This window comes from Heterocephalus glaber, unplaced genomic scaffold (genome assembly GCF_053883595.1).
Source record: "Heterocephalus glaber isolate CG9 unplaced genomic scaffold, H.glaber_assembly_v1.0 deba00001497, whole genome shotgun sequence".
NCBI classification, from domain to species: Eukaryota; Metazoa; Chordata; class Mammalia; order Rodentia; family Bathyergidae; genus Heterocephalus; species Heterocephalus glaber.
In genome coordinates this window covers 73,280,007-73,297,322 of record NW_028258320.1, presented here as the reverse complement: position 1 = coordinate 73,297,322, position 17,316 = coordinate 73,280,007, and positions in this window count along the sequence as shown.

Sequence of the window (17,316 nt, the reverse complement as noted above, 5' to 3'; positions counted from 1 at the left end):
AGATTATGGGTGTTGAGGAGAGAGGAGCACTAATACTGCTCTGTCCCCAGTGAGTGGTCTAAACAGGTACAGTACTGAGTGGCTGGGACCCTTGCTCAGGTGCAGAGCATTTTCTGCTTTATAAAGATTTGCTATAGTAGAGACATTACTCTTTATCTTTACTTGTCTTTTACTCAGGCCTATCCCTTTGCTGTAGAACACTAATAATCAGGTTTGCGTGTTTATTCTGAGCCTGATGTGTTATGCAGGGTAAGAGTAAATGGAAACCAGTTGCACATGAGTGCAGTTAAGAACATTGACAGCATAGTGTTGACCTACTACCTATTAGGAGCAGCTTGCTTTTCCAGTTTGTGGATTTTTTTTCCTTATTATGAGACAGGGTCTCACTATGTAGCCCAGGCTGGCCTTGAACTCGCTGCAGTTCTCCTGCCTCGGCCTCCTGAGTGCTGGGATTACAGATGTGCACCACCATGCCCAGCTCCTTTCTGATTTTTAAGTTATATGTAGTTAAATGGAAATTGCCCTCTGTGAAGATTTGAACAGTAATGATGCCTTTGCCTTTTTAGTTTCATACTCCTTTTGGAAAAAACAATTCTACCTTTTTGTCTGGGAAAACTGACAAAATCTATCTCAGTACTTTATTGCACAGAGTGTGTTTGGCCTTTATTTTAGTTACATTAAATTCTTTTTTAAAAAAATTTTTTTTAATGGGATCTTGCTGTGTTATACAGGCTGGCCTCAAACTCCTGGGCTCAAGTGATTCTGCCCTAGCCTATCAAATAACTAAGTAATTCTTGATAAAGTGAGTTGATTGAATTAACATTTCCAGAAGGAATGTTATTTTGGCAAGAGCTCAGATTTTGCAAAACGTACCTTCTTAATTAGGACTTTCTTTTTTTTTGAGACAGGATCTCACTATGTAGCCCAGGCTGGCTGACCTTGAACTCATGGTGATCCTTCTGCCTCAGCCTCCTGATTGCTGGGATGTTAGGAGTGCACCACCACACATGTCTAATGAGGGCTTTCTTGTTTATACTTTGGCTAAGCTAAAAGTATCAAGACCTTGCAGATAGGATATATTTAGATTCAGAGATAAAATATTTTTCAGTTTCATACTTTAATTTTACAGATAGGAAACTCTGAAGCCCAGATTGGGTAAACAAACCAAATGAGTGAACACGGTTAGAAACCAGAATCAGAAAGCAGACATTCTAATAGGTTAACTCCGTTCCTCTGACATTAACTGTGAAGAGGGGGAGCTGTATTGGGCCTGGGTTGTGCTCATTGATCCTACACATTACACTGAGAAACATCTCAAGAGCATAAGTCTCTACCAGTTTTGTTTTTCTTTGCTCTTCCCCTCCTACTCCCGTGTTCTTTAGCCCTCCCCATGTAGGTACACTCTGGTCACTTGTCCCCATGTCCTAGGGGACTGGGTTTCTCCTGGCTGCCAGTGTCCTGCATGGAGATGCCAGTGTCGCTCCATAAATCTGCCACCATGTGGCACTTCCTGGAGACAGTCTCCTGGGTGTAAGAGCCCTTGTGGCAGCCAGTAATTGCACAGGGCCCGAGGCAGCGTGGAGATTAGGTTTGCAGAGAGAACATGGATATATTTACTCTCAAGTCATTGCATTGAGCTCTGTAAGTCTGCTGCAAAAAGACAATGGCATTTAAATGGCATCTTTTAGGGACTCTGTAGTTTGGCTCCTGCATGGTGATTATCAAAGTGCAGTGATGACCAAGTCCTGGTTTGCCTCATCAATCCAGCTTAAAATTGTTTAGCCATTAGAAATGATGGTAATAAACCCTGGAAAATGGAGTAAAGAAAAAACACACCACCATAGAACATGGGGGAAAGACCAAATTACTTGTGAATAAGGTTAGCAGGGGTTAACATGCAACATAATAAAGTCCATGCTACTTCTAAGGTGGAGACCTTCACTTGGGGAAGTTTCCAGAAAGGAATCTATCATGCCACCACAAAATTAGAAATTATGACTTCAAGGGTTGCTAAAATTAATGGCTTTTTGGGCTTTGTTGGTGCTTTTTCTCTCCAGATCCTAAATCCCAAATTGCTTCATTTTTTCCAGAATGGACCACTAGAGGGGGCTCTTGACACACCAACCCCTCTTCTATTTTTTCCCATCTAATTTCAAACTAGTTCCCGAGAGTTCCAGGAGCAGTGAAGTGGTCAAGGTGTGATGTTCTTGAGATTTCTCTGTTGTAGCGACTTATGAGCTAAGTGTTAACTGCTTGCAGCTCAGGCATGAATTGATGCTTTTAGTCAAAGTTCACTAATGCTCGCAACAGGAAAAAGTTACACAGCAGCTGTTCAGTGGGATCTGGTTAACAAATTGGCAACCCTTTCTTACAACAGCCCTATTTGTTTCTCCCCAGAGCAGTATTTTCTCGGCCTGTGTCTTCTGAAGACTCCTTTAAACCCGGAAAAGGTTGTTCTGGTTCTCCTCATTTACTGTTTCTGTCTCCAACCTGGCATTCCTTCATTAAATCGGCATCTATTATGTTGTTCCCACTTTACTATTTCTAAGTGCTCTCCCCAATAAGAGTCGAGTTCAGGCTTGGGCCTCCTGTGTTCTCTCATAGAACGATAGGAACCTTTGCTGATTTTTCCTGTCAGAAACCTTAGTAGAGCCCCTGTTGCCTTGGGGAAAGCACTGTTACTCGTTAGGACTGACCCAGACCTCTAGATTCTCTGCTGCTTGAGAACAAAGCCCTGGTCCACCCAGGGGTGAGAGAAACGGGTGTGCAACGTGTGCCCACACAGCCCTGCTCCCATCGCCTGGTGGGCTCAGCTCTGGGCTCTGTGGCGCGGTGTCTGGTTTGATGCTGGTGTGAATGCTGGTGCTGGGCATGGCCTTGTGAGGGACTGGAGTGTAAGGAGCAAGTAGATACATGAGCAGCGAGGAGGTTCACTTCTTGTTTTGTTTTGTTTTTTGAGACAGGTTGGCCTTGAACTTGTGGAGCAGCACTCCTGCCTCAGCCTCCCAAGTCCTGAGATTACAGGCGTGTGCCACACCTGGCTGGTGGTTCAGTTCTGAGATGAGCGTGTCTTTCATCTCAGTTGTTGAGGAATCTCAAGAAGTCACTGAAGCTGGGTGCCACAGAACTGTTCCAGTGACTCCACCCTTTGTTTTGTTCTCTTGTGGACATACTGTCTGTCCATCTACCCTCTGCCCTTGGTGGAGTAGAAGAAGAAGAGACCTTGGATTATGAGGAGTCTTGATCCTTTGAGGCAGCGGCATGGCACAGGCTTAGTCTTTCAGAGACAGCGTCTTTGCTGTGCCTGGAGGTGTACAGGCTACGCCTGTCCGAGTGAGAGTTACCTACAAGGTACTAACAGGCCCTTTAGCATCTCCCTTCAGGGCAGCAACTGAAGGGGTGGAGTTAACTGCAGGAAGAAGGAAGAACCAATTCCTCGAGGGTCCAGATGCCTCAAAATTCCTTTTGGAAATGGTGGAGCTGAGGGGAGAGCCCGGGTTCATCCCACTCCACCAGAGCCCTCTGGCTGCATCTTCAGCTCGATAGGTGTAAGCGCCAAGGCTTTCGGGTAGAGCAGCCGCGGGAAGGGCAGAGCCTCTGCAGACCTGGGCAGACGGGTGGAGCGTGAGGCTTCTGTGCGGGCTTCCCCTTCCCACAGAATAGTGCTTGGTCTGAACAAGATCCTGGGGCCGGGAGGCTCTTTCAGGTACCCGAGAAAGAGCTGCAAGGCCAAAGCCAGGAGCCCCTTCCCCTCTCTGCAGGGCCCACAGGCGTCTTTGCCAGAAGGTGGCTGGCCCAGTGCTTTTGATCCCTCCATTCCCCAGCAGTTAACCTTCCCCGTCCAGCCCCAGCCCTAGTCTCCTCCTAACTCCCAGAGGGAAAAGGTTTCACCCCACGTACCATCCCTACCCCATGCCCTGCGAGTCTCCCACATGGAACACAGCTTTCCCAGGAGCCTGAGTCCCTTCTTACCCATTGTTCAGTTCTGAGGAGCAGGTTTGGGTGCTGCCCCTCTCCTGTGTCTCTTGGTGCTCAGATCCATTGAATTGTGCCTCACTTTGTACTTAGCAGGTATGGGAGATTTTTGAATAAAACATGGGACATTTGAGGTAGGGAGGGATATGGAAGTTGACAAAACGAAGAATAGTTCCAGCTCAGCAAGCTACTAGACCATGAGGTTAGGCTCAGGGTAACTTGATTTGTCCTGCAAAGCTGAAGCTCTGAGGTTGAGAGGAGGCACTTCCCTGTTCGAGGACCTCTGTAAACCCCTCTGCAACAGGTGGAGTCCGAAGAAGGGGCAGGGACAGAACTCTCATCTGGATCAACCTGTGCTGGATTCCCCTGCAGTCCTTTTCCTCTTTCTTTAAAAACAGAACAAAATCCTTCTCACTAAAGTGTTTCTTTTTTTTTTTTTTTTTGGTACCAGGGATTGAACTCAGGTCCTTGCACTTGCGCAGCAGGCAGCAAAACCACTAAGCTAAATCCCTGGGCCAGTAAAGTGTTTCTTAATGGCCTACTTGTAAGCTCTGTGTGTTGGGATCATGTGTCTGACTTTTTTGATGTTTTGGCATTTTTTTTTTTGGTACCAGGGATCGAACTCAAGACCTCATGCTTGCCAGGCAGGTACGGTGCCACTGAGCTAAATCACCAGCCCTGTTTTGGCCATTTTTATCCAACATTTATTGAATGGATAAATTAGTGGTGATAATAACTGGCACTTACAATGTCCCAGGCTTTGTGCCGAGTGATTTATATTCTTTCTGGCGGACAGGGCTCAGGACAACCTTGAAAGGCCCTGTCCTCATTTTCCAAGAAAGGGACTAAGCATCAGAGGTTATTGCCCACCTTGACCATGTCACTGTGCCCAGTAAAAGCCAGACTGCAGCCCAGACTCCAATCCAGGCCTTGTCTGCCTCTGAGGTTGAGTGATGTGGTGAAGGGGGCTTCCAGCTGCAGGTGGGCACCCCCTGTAACACCCCAGGCTTCCTCTTGCATTGTTTCTGTCTCCTTCATGGTTCTCTTTAGGTTCTAACCATGCAGTAGTGGGGAGCAGGTACTAGAGGGAAGCTGCATTCTGTGGGCCCACTTTACCTCACCCTGGGCATTCACCTGGTGGCTAGGTAAGATTCTAGAGCTTCACGGTAAAATTGTGTGGAAGTGTGTGCAGGCCCCGTGTGCAGCATCGTGTAGGAATGTGTAGCATCTTAGCCAAGCAGAGGGCTCTAATCTAATCCCATGTTACTCGGTCCTGTCACATCGGTGTATACTTGCAGCAGTTGGTGAAGGGCAGCTTGCCAGTCTTTGCCCTCAGATCAAATTGGCATGCTTGTGGGGGACCCAGGGGGCCCACGGGGAGACCTGCTAACCTGAGTGGGATCAGGTCTGCTGCAACCATTGACCTCTGGGGCAGGTTGCTCTGCAAACCTGGGAGAAATCCTTCCCATAGTGTCCACGGAGCTTTTGTTGAAGCCAAGTGAGCATGACTGAAGCAGGGCCGTGTCTTCTAGGCTGGCAGGGTGAGTTCCGCTACTGGGAAAACCTCAGAGGCCCTTTCTCAGCCCCCGAGCCCAGAGCTGGGGCAGAGGCAGCCTTGATCCTTGGAGCAGAGGAGCCGGTCCTTGCAGTCTGCCTCCTGCCATAGTCACCCAGCCCCCCACCGAAAGGTTGACATCAGTAAGCTTTCTGCAGCCTTCAGCTCCACCCAATCCCCAAAACCTTCCTGTTAGCTCCTGAGGATTTTTTCTGACCACATCCTTGAACTCCTCTCTGGTGGATACTAGGTTTTCTCATCAGCCTTCTCTCTCAGGTTTAGGAAGAGGGACCAGCTTGCTGGCTTGGGGACACTTCGGTTCAGCACTACTGTTCAGCAGTCCGGCTTCTGATGTTCTGCCTTCCCTCCTCAACTCACAGCCTTATACAGCCGTGCGTTGCTGCAGCCTCCTAAGCGTTGCCTACCTTCTCAGGACGCAGGTGCACCTCCCGCATTGGACTCAGCTCTTCTGCCCTCCCTTGTCATCCACAGTAGCTTCAGCCTTCTTGCTGCCAATATCCATCCTTAAGGGCTCCTCCTGCCCCAACTCTGGGCTCCTTCTGAAACTTGAGACCTGTGTTGAAGCATAATTTTCAGAAAGCTGGGAACATGATGCTCATGTAAACTGTAGGGAGCATGTATCAGAGATTTCTCTCATTAATTAGGGAGCCAGCAGGAGGATCAAAATTAAGAGGGCATGGGGCCGGGGATGTGGCTCTGGCATCTCACCTGCCTAGCAAGCACAAGGTCCTGAGTTCAATCCCGGTTACTAGAAAAAAAAAATAGAGGGCAGTAAGTCCATAAATCTTTTCCCACTAACAAGGATCACTTCCACCAGGGATTTAGCTCAGTGGTTTTGCCGCCTGCTGCGCAAGCGCAAGGACCAGAGTTTGATTCTCGGTACCAAAAAAAAAAGAATCACTTCCAATTTATCAACCCTCTATTCTCTGTAAGTTAACATCCCACTTTATAGAGTATGGGTCTTAATCAGTGCAAAAGAGTGGGTCAAACAAAGCCACCTTCCTCTAGAGCAATGAGGGTGAACCGTTTAGAGCTTTCAGTGATAAACCGCCTGCTTCGGCACGTTTGTTACATAGGTTTGTTACCACCGTCCTAGACAGTCTGATGACCCTCAGAGGGCCCGTTGGACTGTGCTCTTAGTGTGGCTCATGGACCCTCAGGGTGCCAGGGAGGAGGCCTGATTCACAGCAACTCAGGCCAAGCCCAGCCAGGTGGGTGTGCAGAGAGTGGCAGGGAGGGGAGGCATGGAGGTGAGGGGTTTGCTTTCTGCCCTGTGGGAGTGGTAGACTGGGGCAGGAGGTGCTGTCCTGGCTTTATTTAATCGCTTGGTGCAGATCTGGGACACAAAAACCTATGAGGTAGGTGTGATGATTAACCGGTTTTGCAGATTAGGAGCAGACCTAGAGTCACCAAATTAAGTAAAGCTCATAGTTAAATCTAGACCTGTGTCCTGTGAGCCACTAGTGTGCGGGAGGCCTGAGTGGGAGGTGGAGGTGAGTGTGTATGTGTGTGTGGGTAGGAGGCAGGAGCTGTTTTGCTGCAGGAGCAGGTGCAGAGCCCGGGCCTGGTGTGACACTGCCCATCTAAACAAAGCCAACTGCAGGATTCCACACATCCTGCTGCAAGGCCCTCCTGTCCTTCAGCCCTGGCTGCCATGGGCCCTGGGAATGCTCCGAAGTGGGGGCCACATGGATGATGGCAGCTGGCAGCGCCTTTGACGGATTGGTGCTCTGGCTTCTCCATTGTTCCCAGGAAGCATGGGTCCCTGCCCTTCTGAGCACTGGGAAGAGGGTGGGTCTGTAACTGGAGTGGAGGCTGTGGCGGTGACAGCTGTGGCAGGGGCCTGAGGAGGGGGCTTGAGTGGGTGGAGGAAGGCTGGGCCGGAGCTTGTTTTCATTCGCCACCCTGAGGCAGCTCTCCAGAGGCACTTGCTGCAGTGTATGCCCTAGAACCCCTGGGACACCTCAGCCTGTCCAGGTTGTCACAGTAATGGGGAGGCCCGCGAAGCTCCCACCCATCAAGGGAGACAGTCCCCATGGACTCTGGAAGGAGCAGGGAGTTTAAATCCCAGCCCTGCCCTTGTAAGTCATGAGGCCTCATGGGGAAGGAAGTTCCTTTATCTTTGTTCCATTTCTACTCTGGTAAAATGAGTATCCCAGGGGCCGTGGTAGTGTATGCCTGTAACCTCAGATACTTCAGCGGCTGAGGCAGGAAAATCACATGTACTAGGCCAGCCTGGGCAACTTATCAACACCCTGTCTGAAAATAAATTAAAAAGGGCTGGAGGGCCGGGGATGTAGCTCAGTGGTTCCACTGCCTGCCTCACAAGCGCAAGGTCCTGAGTTCGATCCCCAGTACCAAAAAAAAGGCTAGAGAGTGGCTCAGTGGTAGGCACTTGCCATGCATGTGCAAGGCCCTGGATTCAGTCCCCAGCACTGCACAAACAAAACAGACACCATGTGAAACTATCTTTAAAGCTGGTTGAAAAATTAAGAAGAGGGTGCCTTGTATGCAGTGGTTTCTCCATAAGAACAAGGCTTTTTTGTGTGTCAGTTGATATACAAATCACATTCATAATATTAGGGCCAGGAAAGGTTTAAGGAAAGTTTTCTTGAAATCTAGGCTAAGGTAGGAGGGTTGCTTGAGCCCAGGGCTCCAAAGCCAGCCTGAGTAACAGAGTAAGACCTTGGCTCACAAGCAAAACTAATAAATTAAAAATCCATGCTCAGCTGGGCATGGTGGCTCATGCCTGTAATCTCAGCACTTGGGAGGCTGAAGCAGGAGGAGCACCACGTGAGGCCAGCCTGTACTACATAGACCTATCTCAAAAACAAAACAAAATCCATGCTCACACAACCCAGGGGCATGTGTGCTCCCTCTGGAAAGGACTTGACAGCCAGCTTCTCTGGATGGTGTTATCGTACATGCATCTGTTTTGTGCAGCAAATGACCCCAAAACTCAGGTCAAAACAACCACCATTTTACTATGTCTCATGACTTGGAGGGTCAGGCAGGGCTCAGCGAGGTGGTATCAGTGGTGGTCACCTAAGTGGGACTGCGCAGGCAGATGGCTGGAGTGTCCAAGATGGCCTCACTCCTGTATCAATTGAGTTGTTGCAGGTGGCCGGAAGGCTAAGAATTATCAGCCAGAGGTCTCAAGCGATTTCTCTGGCATGGAGGCTTCGGGGTAGCTGGACTGCCCACACAGAAGCTCAGGGTTCCAAGGAGAGCGTCACCAAGTGGCTAAGGTGGAACCTGGTGGCCTTCTGATGGCCTGGCTTTGGAAGTCCCAGACTCACATCCACATTGGATTTTCCAAGCATGGTGGTGTGCCCAGTCTGGCTCCAAGGGAGGAGAACTGGGCCTCACCTCTCCATGGAGGAAGAGCCGAGATTTTGCCAAGATCTTTAATCTATCACAGTGTACTCAAAAAGGATCTTTTGAAGTGGTTTGTTGTATCGCTCTCTCTGGTGGCATTTTGGGGAAGTAGAGTCCTGAATCGGCCACCGGGAAGCCTGGGTTTGAGTACAGCCAGTCATTGCTTTGGGCTCCCATTACCTTCAAAGCCCTTCACCTGATGCCAGGATCGTACAGGAGGGAAAGCATGAACCTGCCTCTAGTGTGGCCTTCCACGTCAGGCCCCTTCTTGCGCCCACTGCCTTGTGAGGGGAATGAGGAGAGGAGGAGTCGGAACTGCTACTCACAAGCTGTTTCCCAGCCCAGCTCCTCTGGGCTGCCTGGCTTCATGCCAGCTTCCCAGTTAGCTCTAGAGGGCCCTGTGGGCCTCTCACCTTAGCAGAGTCACCAAAAAACAACTCCGCAAAGCTCATCCGGGAAGAGCTAGGTGGTCTGTTCAGAAACAAGTTCATAGCAAGACTCCTTTAAATTGTCCGCTTTCCCAGAGTTCAAGAACAGGAGTGGTTGTACCAAAACGGGAATTCCTGGCCCTTTCTCAGCAACTCGAGGCATACAGCCCCACCCACTCGGTGCTCAGTGTGTGAGGGACTTGGGATTTGCAACCCAGGTGAGCCAGGAGTAAGGGGCGGGCCCAGGCTGTGTATCACTGGTCTCATTGGCTCTTGACGACTTGCCTGGAGAGGTCTCCAGATAGCAGGCCAAAGACAGGTCCCTGACTCTGCCCTTCAGGACTACCCTAGGGTCTCTTTCCTCTGCACATCCACGGCCAGACCATCCCAGAGAGAGAGGAAGGCAGCAGGCCCCGGCCACCAGCAGAGGATGGGGGAGGCTACAGGGAGTGTTCTGGCCTGCAGCCAGGCTTCGGGATTTACAGTCATCCTGGGGACTGTAAATACTTAAAGCAGCTTTTTTATTTTGAGGCCATGAGTAATAGAGCCAACTGTGTGCTGTATCCGCAGCCAGCCTGCCTCTCCCACGTGCAAACACTCATTTACACCTGTTACACGTACACCTGCACTCACGTCACTTGAGAAGTGGCTTGAAGGAGAGTTCATGTCCTGTGCGAGGCGTGTGCTCAGTGCTCTCCACGCACAATCTCCCCTTTCAGGTGTGGGCCTGTTATCCCCATTCTGCTGATGAAGACACCAAGCCAAGGTGGGTAAGGTAACTTCCCCCAAAGAGCCACAGCTGATGAGTAGCAGAAGAGGAACTTGAGCCCTTGTCCCCTTGCCCCAGCCTAGGCCCATCCGAAGGCTCAGTCTAACACAGCCAGACCCTGTCCAACGTCATCTCTTTTTGGTGTAAAATAAGGAAGTTAGACTGAAGAGTCTGTCCATCACAAAATAAAAGTGATAAATTCAACTGCATTTTAAAATTTTTTTTTCAGTACCAGGGATGGATCTGCACTTGCGAGGCAGGCACAGTGCCACTGAGCTAAATCTCCAACCCTTCAACTTCATTTTAAAAAGCCCTACATGGCCAAAAAAATACCATAAGCAAAGCCAAAAGGCAAACTACAACCTGGGACAGCTGGGGTTAATAATAGTAAGGCAAAAGACTAATCTCCATGATATATAAAGAATTCCTAGTCATAAGAAAAAGATTAAAACCTAGTTTTTTTAAAAAATGAGCAAGGGATGAAGATATTCTCAGAAAAAGAAATGGATATTAATCCAGTGAAGATGCCTAACCTCACTTACAAAAAGGATAAAACAGGGCCAGGGATTTAGCTCAGTGGTTCCACCGCTCGCCTCGGAAGTGCAAGGTCCTGGGTTCAATCCCTGGTACCAAAACAAAATAAAAAGGGTAAGACAAATTTAAGCAATTGTGACATTTGTATCCAACAAATGATGTAGTTCCACATTATTCAAAGAAATCTTAGCTCACTTTTAATTTTTAAAACGGGCAAACTTTCTTGACCAGGCACATCACAATAGCCTGAAAGTCTGACATAGAAAGTCTGAAGAGAATGGAAATGGAAATAATGAGTTCCTACACCCTCCAGCAGGGCTAAAATGAGACTCCCAATCCAGTAGTCCGCCTTATCCTCTGTTTGCTTTCTATGGGTATCAGTTACCTACAGCCAACCACAGTGCAAAAACTTGAAATGGGGAGTTCCAGAAAGGAGTAATTCCTAAGTTTCCAGTTGCGTGCTGGTCTGACTAGCACGATGAACCCCTCCACCCCCTTGGGATGTGGATCAGCTGTTGGTCCAGGGCATCCACGAGGGGTGCACCAGCCCTCATTAGTCACGCAGGAGGCTCTCAGTCTTAGATCCATCGCCCTGGTGCTGCAGTGCTTGCCTTCGGTGGCCCTTATTTTACTTGTTAATGGCCCCAAAGTACAAGGGCAGTAATGCTGACAATTCTGATCTGCCACAGAGAAACCATTAGGTGCTTCCTTTAAGTGAAAGGGTAGAAGTTCTTAATTTAATACGGAAAAAATCGTGTGCTGAAGTCAGTGGTAAGAACCAATCTATTCATGAAACTGAAGGACAAAGAAATTTATGTTGTGCTGTCGCACCTCAAACTACAAAAGTTACAGCCACAGTGAGTGACAAGTGCTTCGTTTATTTGGGGAAGGCTTTAAGTTTGGGGGTTGAAGACGTGAATAGAGCATGTTCAGGTCGGCAGCACCAGGAAGCACTGAGCTGACTGGGTCTCCATCCAGGCACCGCCTCAGGCCCGCCTCGTATCCACAGGGCAGGTGTGGTACAGTAGATGTTTTGACAGAATGGGAGAGCACATTCATGTCACTTTTATCACATTGGAGTGCTACCACTGTTCTACTTTATTATTGTCAGTCTCTTACTGTACCTAATTATAAATTAAACTCTGATAGGTACAGGAAAATTCTAGTCTAGGGTTCAGGGCTCGCCATGGTTTCAGGCACCCCTGGCTGGGTCTTGGATCGCATCCCTATGGATAAGGGGGGACTGCTGCAAATGGAAGCTATTGTTGTGGCCCCAGCAGACCTCAGAGGCAGCGAGGGAGGCTTTGTCCGACCCCTAATGGGGAGCTCGGGCTGTGAGGGACAGGAGTGGGACAGAGCAAATGCTCTGAGCCTGAGCATGGCCGTCAGGTTGTAGTCATCGCTCACTGTCCCAAGCAGGAGTTCTTAATTAAGACCAAACAAATGATTGCTGGAACGTTGAATTTGGGTCATCAAAGGAAGACAACAGGTGCCGGGAGATGTGGAATGCAGGAAGCAGTACCTCCAGGGAGGGGATGTGGGGTTGTCGGCTTGGCTCCCCCTCTGGCTGGGCTGACCTGGGAGAAGCAGGAGAAGCTGCTCTTGGAGGGGTGCAGGAAATCCTTCTTGAGACCCTCCCTGGTGCCAGGCAAGGGGCTTGGCTTCACCTGCACACCCAGACCCTGCTGCATGGAGACCTCAACATTCTGCTGTCTCCTTCACTGACTCCCTTAGCCCGAGGACGGGCCGAAGATACAGACAGGCTTTTCATTGGCTGGACAGCAATCTCCAGCTGCCCGTGCCTCCCGGGGCTCTGTTTCTGCTGTTGCCCTCAAGATATCACCAGACCAGGAAATTTCACAGCCTCCAGGTTCAAACATGCCTGTGCTTGAACCTTGGTACGAGTTGTATGCCCTAGGCTGAGTTCCCTCACCTTCCCAGGCCTCAGTTTTTCCATCTATAAAATGAGACCAGCCATGCCTACTTGCTGTGGATATTGTGAAGGTTAAGAGAATGATCCTAATTATTCAATCAGCCAATATTGAGGGCTTGCTTGGGCTAAGGTGTTTATTTTCAAATCCTGACTGTGCCACTAATTGGCTGGAAAATCTTGGAAGAACTTGCTTCAACATCTCTTGTAGTATGGGTTTGGCGGTTATTAATTCTTTCAACTTTGGTACATCCAAAAAGGACCTTGTTTGATCTCTGGTTCTGAAAGATAATTTTATTGGAGATAGAATTGTGGATTGGAAGATTTTTCTTTCAGTGCTTCAGAGATATCAGCTTTATTTCTTCAAATATATTTTGTTTACTTCTCCTCTTTCAAGAACTTCTATTATGAGTTTATGTTAAGCTGCTTAAGTTATCAACACAGCCCACTGGTGCTTTTTTTCATTTTTCCAATTCTAATTTCTTTCTGGGCTCCATTTTAGCTTCTACTGCTGTGCCTTCAAATTCACTAATCTTTTCCTTTGCAATGTCTAATCTGCCATTCATCATATCAAGTCATTATTTGTCTCAGTCATTGTACTTTTTAATCTCTTTAGAGTCTGTGGGTCATTTATTTATTTGCTTCTTTTTTGAGACAGGGTCTCACTGCATAGCCCAGGCTGGTCTCGAACTTCTCCAATCCTCCTGCCTCAGCCTCTCAAGTGCTGGTATTACAGGTATGTGCAACCATGCTCAGCTTTTGTGAGTCTTTTAGAATGTGTTTTATGTCTCAACTTTTTGAACATATGGAATAATAATTGTTTTAATATCCTCTGCTAATTTGGATATCTGGCTGATTTCTGGGTTGATTTTAATTGATTATTATCTTCATTATGGGTGGCATTTTTCTACCCCTTTGCATCCTAGTAGTCAGTGGCTGGATGCCAGACATTGTGAATTTTACCCTGTTGGATGCTGGATATTTTTGTGCACCTATGAATCTTCTTGAAGTTTGTCAAACATTGTTTCAAGTGTTACTTGGACAGTTTGATTCTTCGGGTCTTACTTTTGCGATTTGTTGAGGGATCCAGAGCAGTGCTCAGCCTTATGCTAATTACTCCCCACTAATCAGGCAAGATCTTCCTGAGTGCTCTAGCTGGTCCCTGGGGTGGGGAATTTCCTGATCCATCCAGTGGGAAGGGACGGCATCATTGCCTGTCATCTTCGGGGGTGCTGGACACTGTTGTCTCCAGGCTCCTCCTCAGCCTCCTCTGGGTACTTTCTCCCTCACATTCAGACTCCTACACTGCTGGGTACTTGAGACTTATCTACTTGGATAACCTAAACATATTACTTAAAGTTTTTTAAAGATATTATTTTAACTTTACATTAAATTTTCTTTCCTGTTGTTTGATTTTGTTGACTTTCTTCATTAGGGTTAGATTTCTTTCTTTTTTTTAATAGCAAAACATTTATTGGTACGTTTTATTTTTTATTTTTATTTTTGGTACAGGGGATCAAACTCAGGACCGTGTGCTTGTGAGGCAGGCGGCAGAGCCACTGAGCTAAACCCCCAGCCTATTGGTACATTTTAAATGTACATAATGATAACATCATAGGGAATTTGCACCTATACACAATACCTCTTGCTTCTTTTTTTCCCATTCCCTCCTCCCCTCAAGCCCTCCTCTCCTCTCCCCTTCCTATGTACAAAACCTAGAGTGCATGGGAAATACTACAAAGAATCAACAACTGAGACCTCATCTTATTAAAAAGCTTTTGCACAGCAAGAGAAACCACCAACAGAGCTAAGAGTCAACCCACAATGTGGGAAAAAAAATTTTGCCAGCTTTTCCTCAGATAAAGGACTACTATCTAGAATATATAAAGAACTTTAAAAAGTCAGACCCCCCCCAAATTTAAAAACCCAATCCAGAAATGGGCATCTGAAATGAATACACTTCTCAGATGAAGAAGTAGAAATGGCAGACAAATATAGGAAAAAATGTTCAACATCAATGGTCATCCAAGAGATGCAAATTAAAACAACTCTGAGATTCCACCTCACTCCAGAAAGATGGCTGCTATCAAGAAATCAACCAATAACAAATGCTGGTGGGGACGTGGGGAAAGAGGAACCCTGGTCTACTGCTGGTGGGCGTGTAGACTGGTGCAACCACTGTGGAAATCAGTGTGGAGATTACTCAAAAAACTAAAACTAGAGGTTCAATTTGACCCAGGTATACCTCTTCTTGTTAACTTCCCAAAAGAATTAAAAGCATCATACCACAGCGATATATGTCCACCCAAGTTTATAGCAGCACAGTTTATAATGGCTAAATCTTGGAAACAGCCCAAGTGCCCATCAACCAATCAATGGATAAAGAAGATGTGTTTTTTTGCACAAAGGAGTACTTCTCTGCCATAAAGAAAGATGAGCTTGAGACATTTCTAGGTAAATGGGTGCACCTTGGACCATACTCTTAAGTGAAATAAATTGGACACAAATGTTTAAATACCTCATTGTTTCTCTGGTGTGAGAAATCTAAAGTCAAGTAAAGACCAAAATGTATAGTAGCTACTGGGAAATGGGAAGAAAATGTTCAAATGGGAAGAGGAACAAGGGAGGAGGAAGGGAGAAAGGAAAGAAGGGACAAGAAAAAACCATGAAAATAGAAGGGAAAAATAGAAACAAAACTTGTACACAGGGTTAGATTTCTTCATGTGCTTAAAAGTTTAGTGTTTAGGCTCACTTTAGATACAGTCCATGGAGATGTTCACTATGCTTTTGAGCAAAGTATTAGGGGTTTTTTCCATATTTTATCTATGATTCTTCTGTGCTTGGAGCACCAGTCATGCCTCGGAGTGTGCATTTACAGAGCAGTCTTTAAAGTTCAGAGTTCCACGTCTACACTGGTGTCACAGAAAGAGCCGGGCTCTCCACAGGCCAAAGCCCTAGTTCTGAATCCTAGCTCTGCTTGTGATCTTGTTCAAGTTTTTGAACTTCTTTGAGACTCAGTTCTCTCATCTGTGACTAGGCATAAAAATACTTTGTAAAGTTTTTGTGAGGATTAAATGAAAATGCTTGCCAAGGCTCCCCATATGCTGTTGACTTTGTAGTTGAAACTATGATTGATTCTCCCACTCAGGAGGAATGAAATGGAGGAAGCTGAGCCTTTGGCAACAGGTGCAAAGGAGGCTGCAGGACTTTTAAAGCAAATGGACTCTGAATACACAGGACTGTTTACATTTAGCACCAGCGGTCTTTCAACCCAGTTCTGTCTGTGTGTTCTCAGAGGGAGTAGGCAGGCACAGAGAGGGGGCGTGTGTGCTATTTCTGGAGCCAGAAAGGGACTGATCAGCAGCAGGAGCAGCCTTCCTGGTGCTGATCCCTTGCTGTCACTCTGGAAATTTGCAGAAATTAACTAAGCAAAACCTACGTCTTTCTCAACCTGGGGCATAGAGTCTAAGGCTCATGCTGTTCAGATCCAGACAGCCGGGAGAAATAACAGGCTGAGGTCGGCTGGAGGCATAGGCCCGGGAGGTGGGAAGTGAGAGCTAGATTTGGCTGGACGCCTCAGGTGAGCCTGAGTGGGGATCAAAGGGCGCTTCCTTCGGATTTCGGATTTCTTTCGCCTTCCCGGGTCTCAGTGTCATTTTGACGCTGAGCCCTTCCTAAGGCAGGATCCAGCATGGCGGGTTTGTCTTCCCTGTCCGCACGGACCCAGGTTCTTTCTCTGGGTCTCTGCTCTCCTCTGGCCCTAGATGCCCCAACTTTCAGAAGCCATAGGCAGCCTCCCGCTGCCTTGAGTCGTTCCCTCGCTCTTTGTTCAGGGTCTCTTTTATGGCCAGTACATGCCGCATAAGAACACCAGGGGAGGAAATTAAGGCAAGAGAGAAAGGAATGGATAAAACTGATGGTTATCCTCAAAGCCCTTTCATATTGGGAAATTCATTTGATTCACCAAAACCCTACAAAGCAAATGGGGTATAATACTTATTTTTACTTTATTAACCATTAAGCCATAGAACTTGTAATAAACCTAGTCACTTTGACTTTAATCACAAAATGTTTGAAATTACAGAAAAAAGAAAAGCACACTATTGAGCTACCTTAAAAGAAATGACCAGGGCCGGGGATTCAATTCAGTGGTTCTGCCACCTGTGCTGCAAGCGCAAGGTCCTGAGATCGATCCCTGGTACCAAAAAAAGAGAGGAAGAAATGACTAAAAAATCTGTTATTTTATTAATTGCAATTTCACTAGCGCTAAAGGAATTTCTGTTCTTTTTTTCTTTCACTTTTAAATAACAACAAAATGACTGATGTAGTGGACACTATCCTAACCATTTTATCTATGTTCTCTTTGTCTAATCCTCACAACAAACCAATATAGTAGATGTTAATAGCTCCATTCTCTTTTTCTTCTTTTTGAAACTTTATTTCATGCTCTGTTGGTAATGAGGATAAACTTCTGAAAAATAAAAACTATTTCTGTAAGAACATACAGCCACATATAGAGAGCACATAACTCAAAAAAATATTTAGGTATGAGTTTTACATTATCCTATTTAATAATCTATAAAATGAGGTAAGGAAATCAATATATTCTTGATATGCATATTTATAATACAAAATTTTGATTGTTTAAACTCTAACGTATTCATTAGTATTGAATATTGTAATCATGCACTACACTTATGAAGTGATATTTAGTTCTTATAGAAAG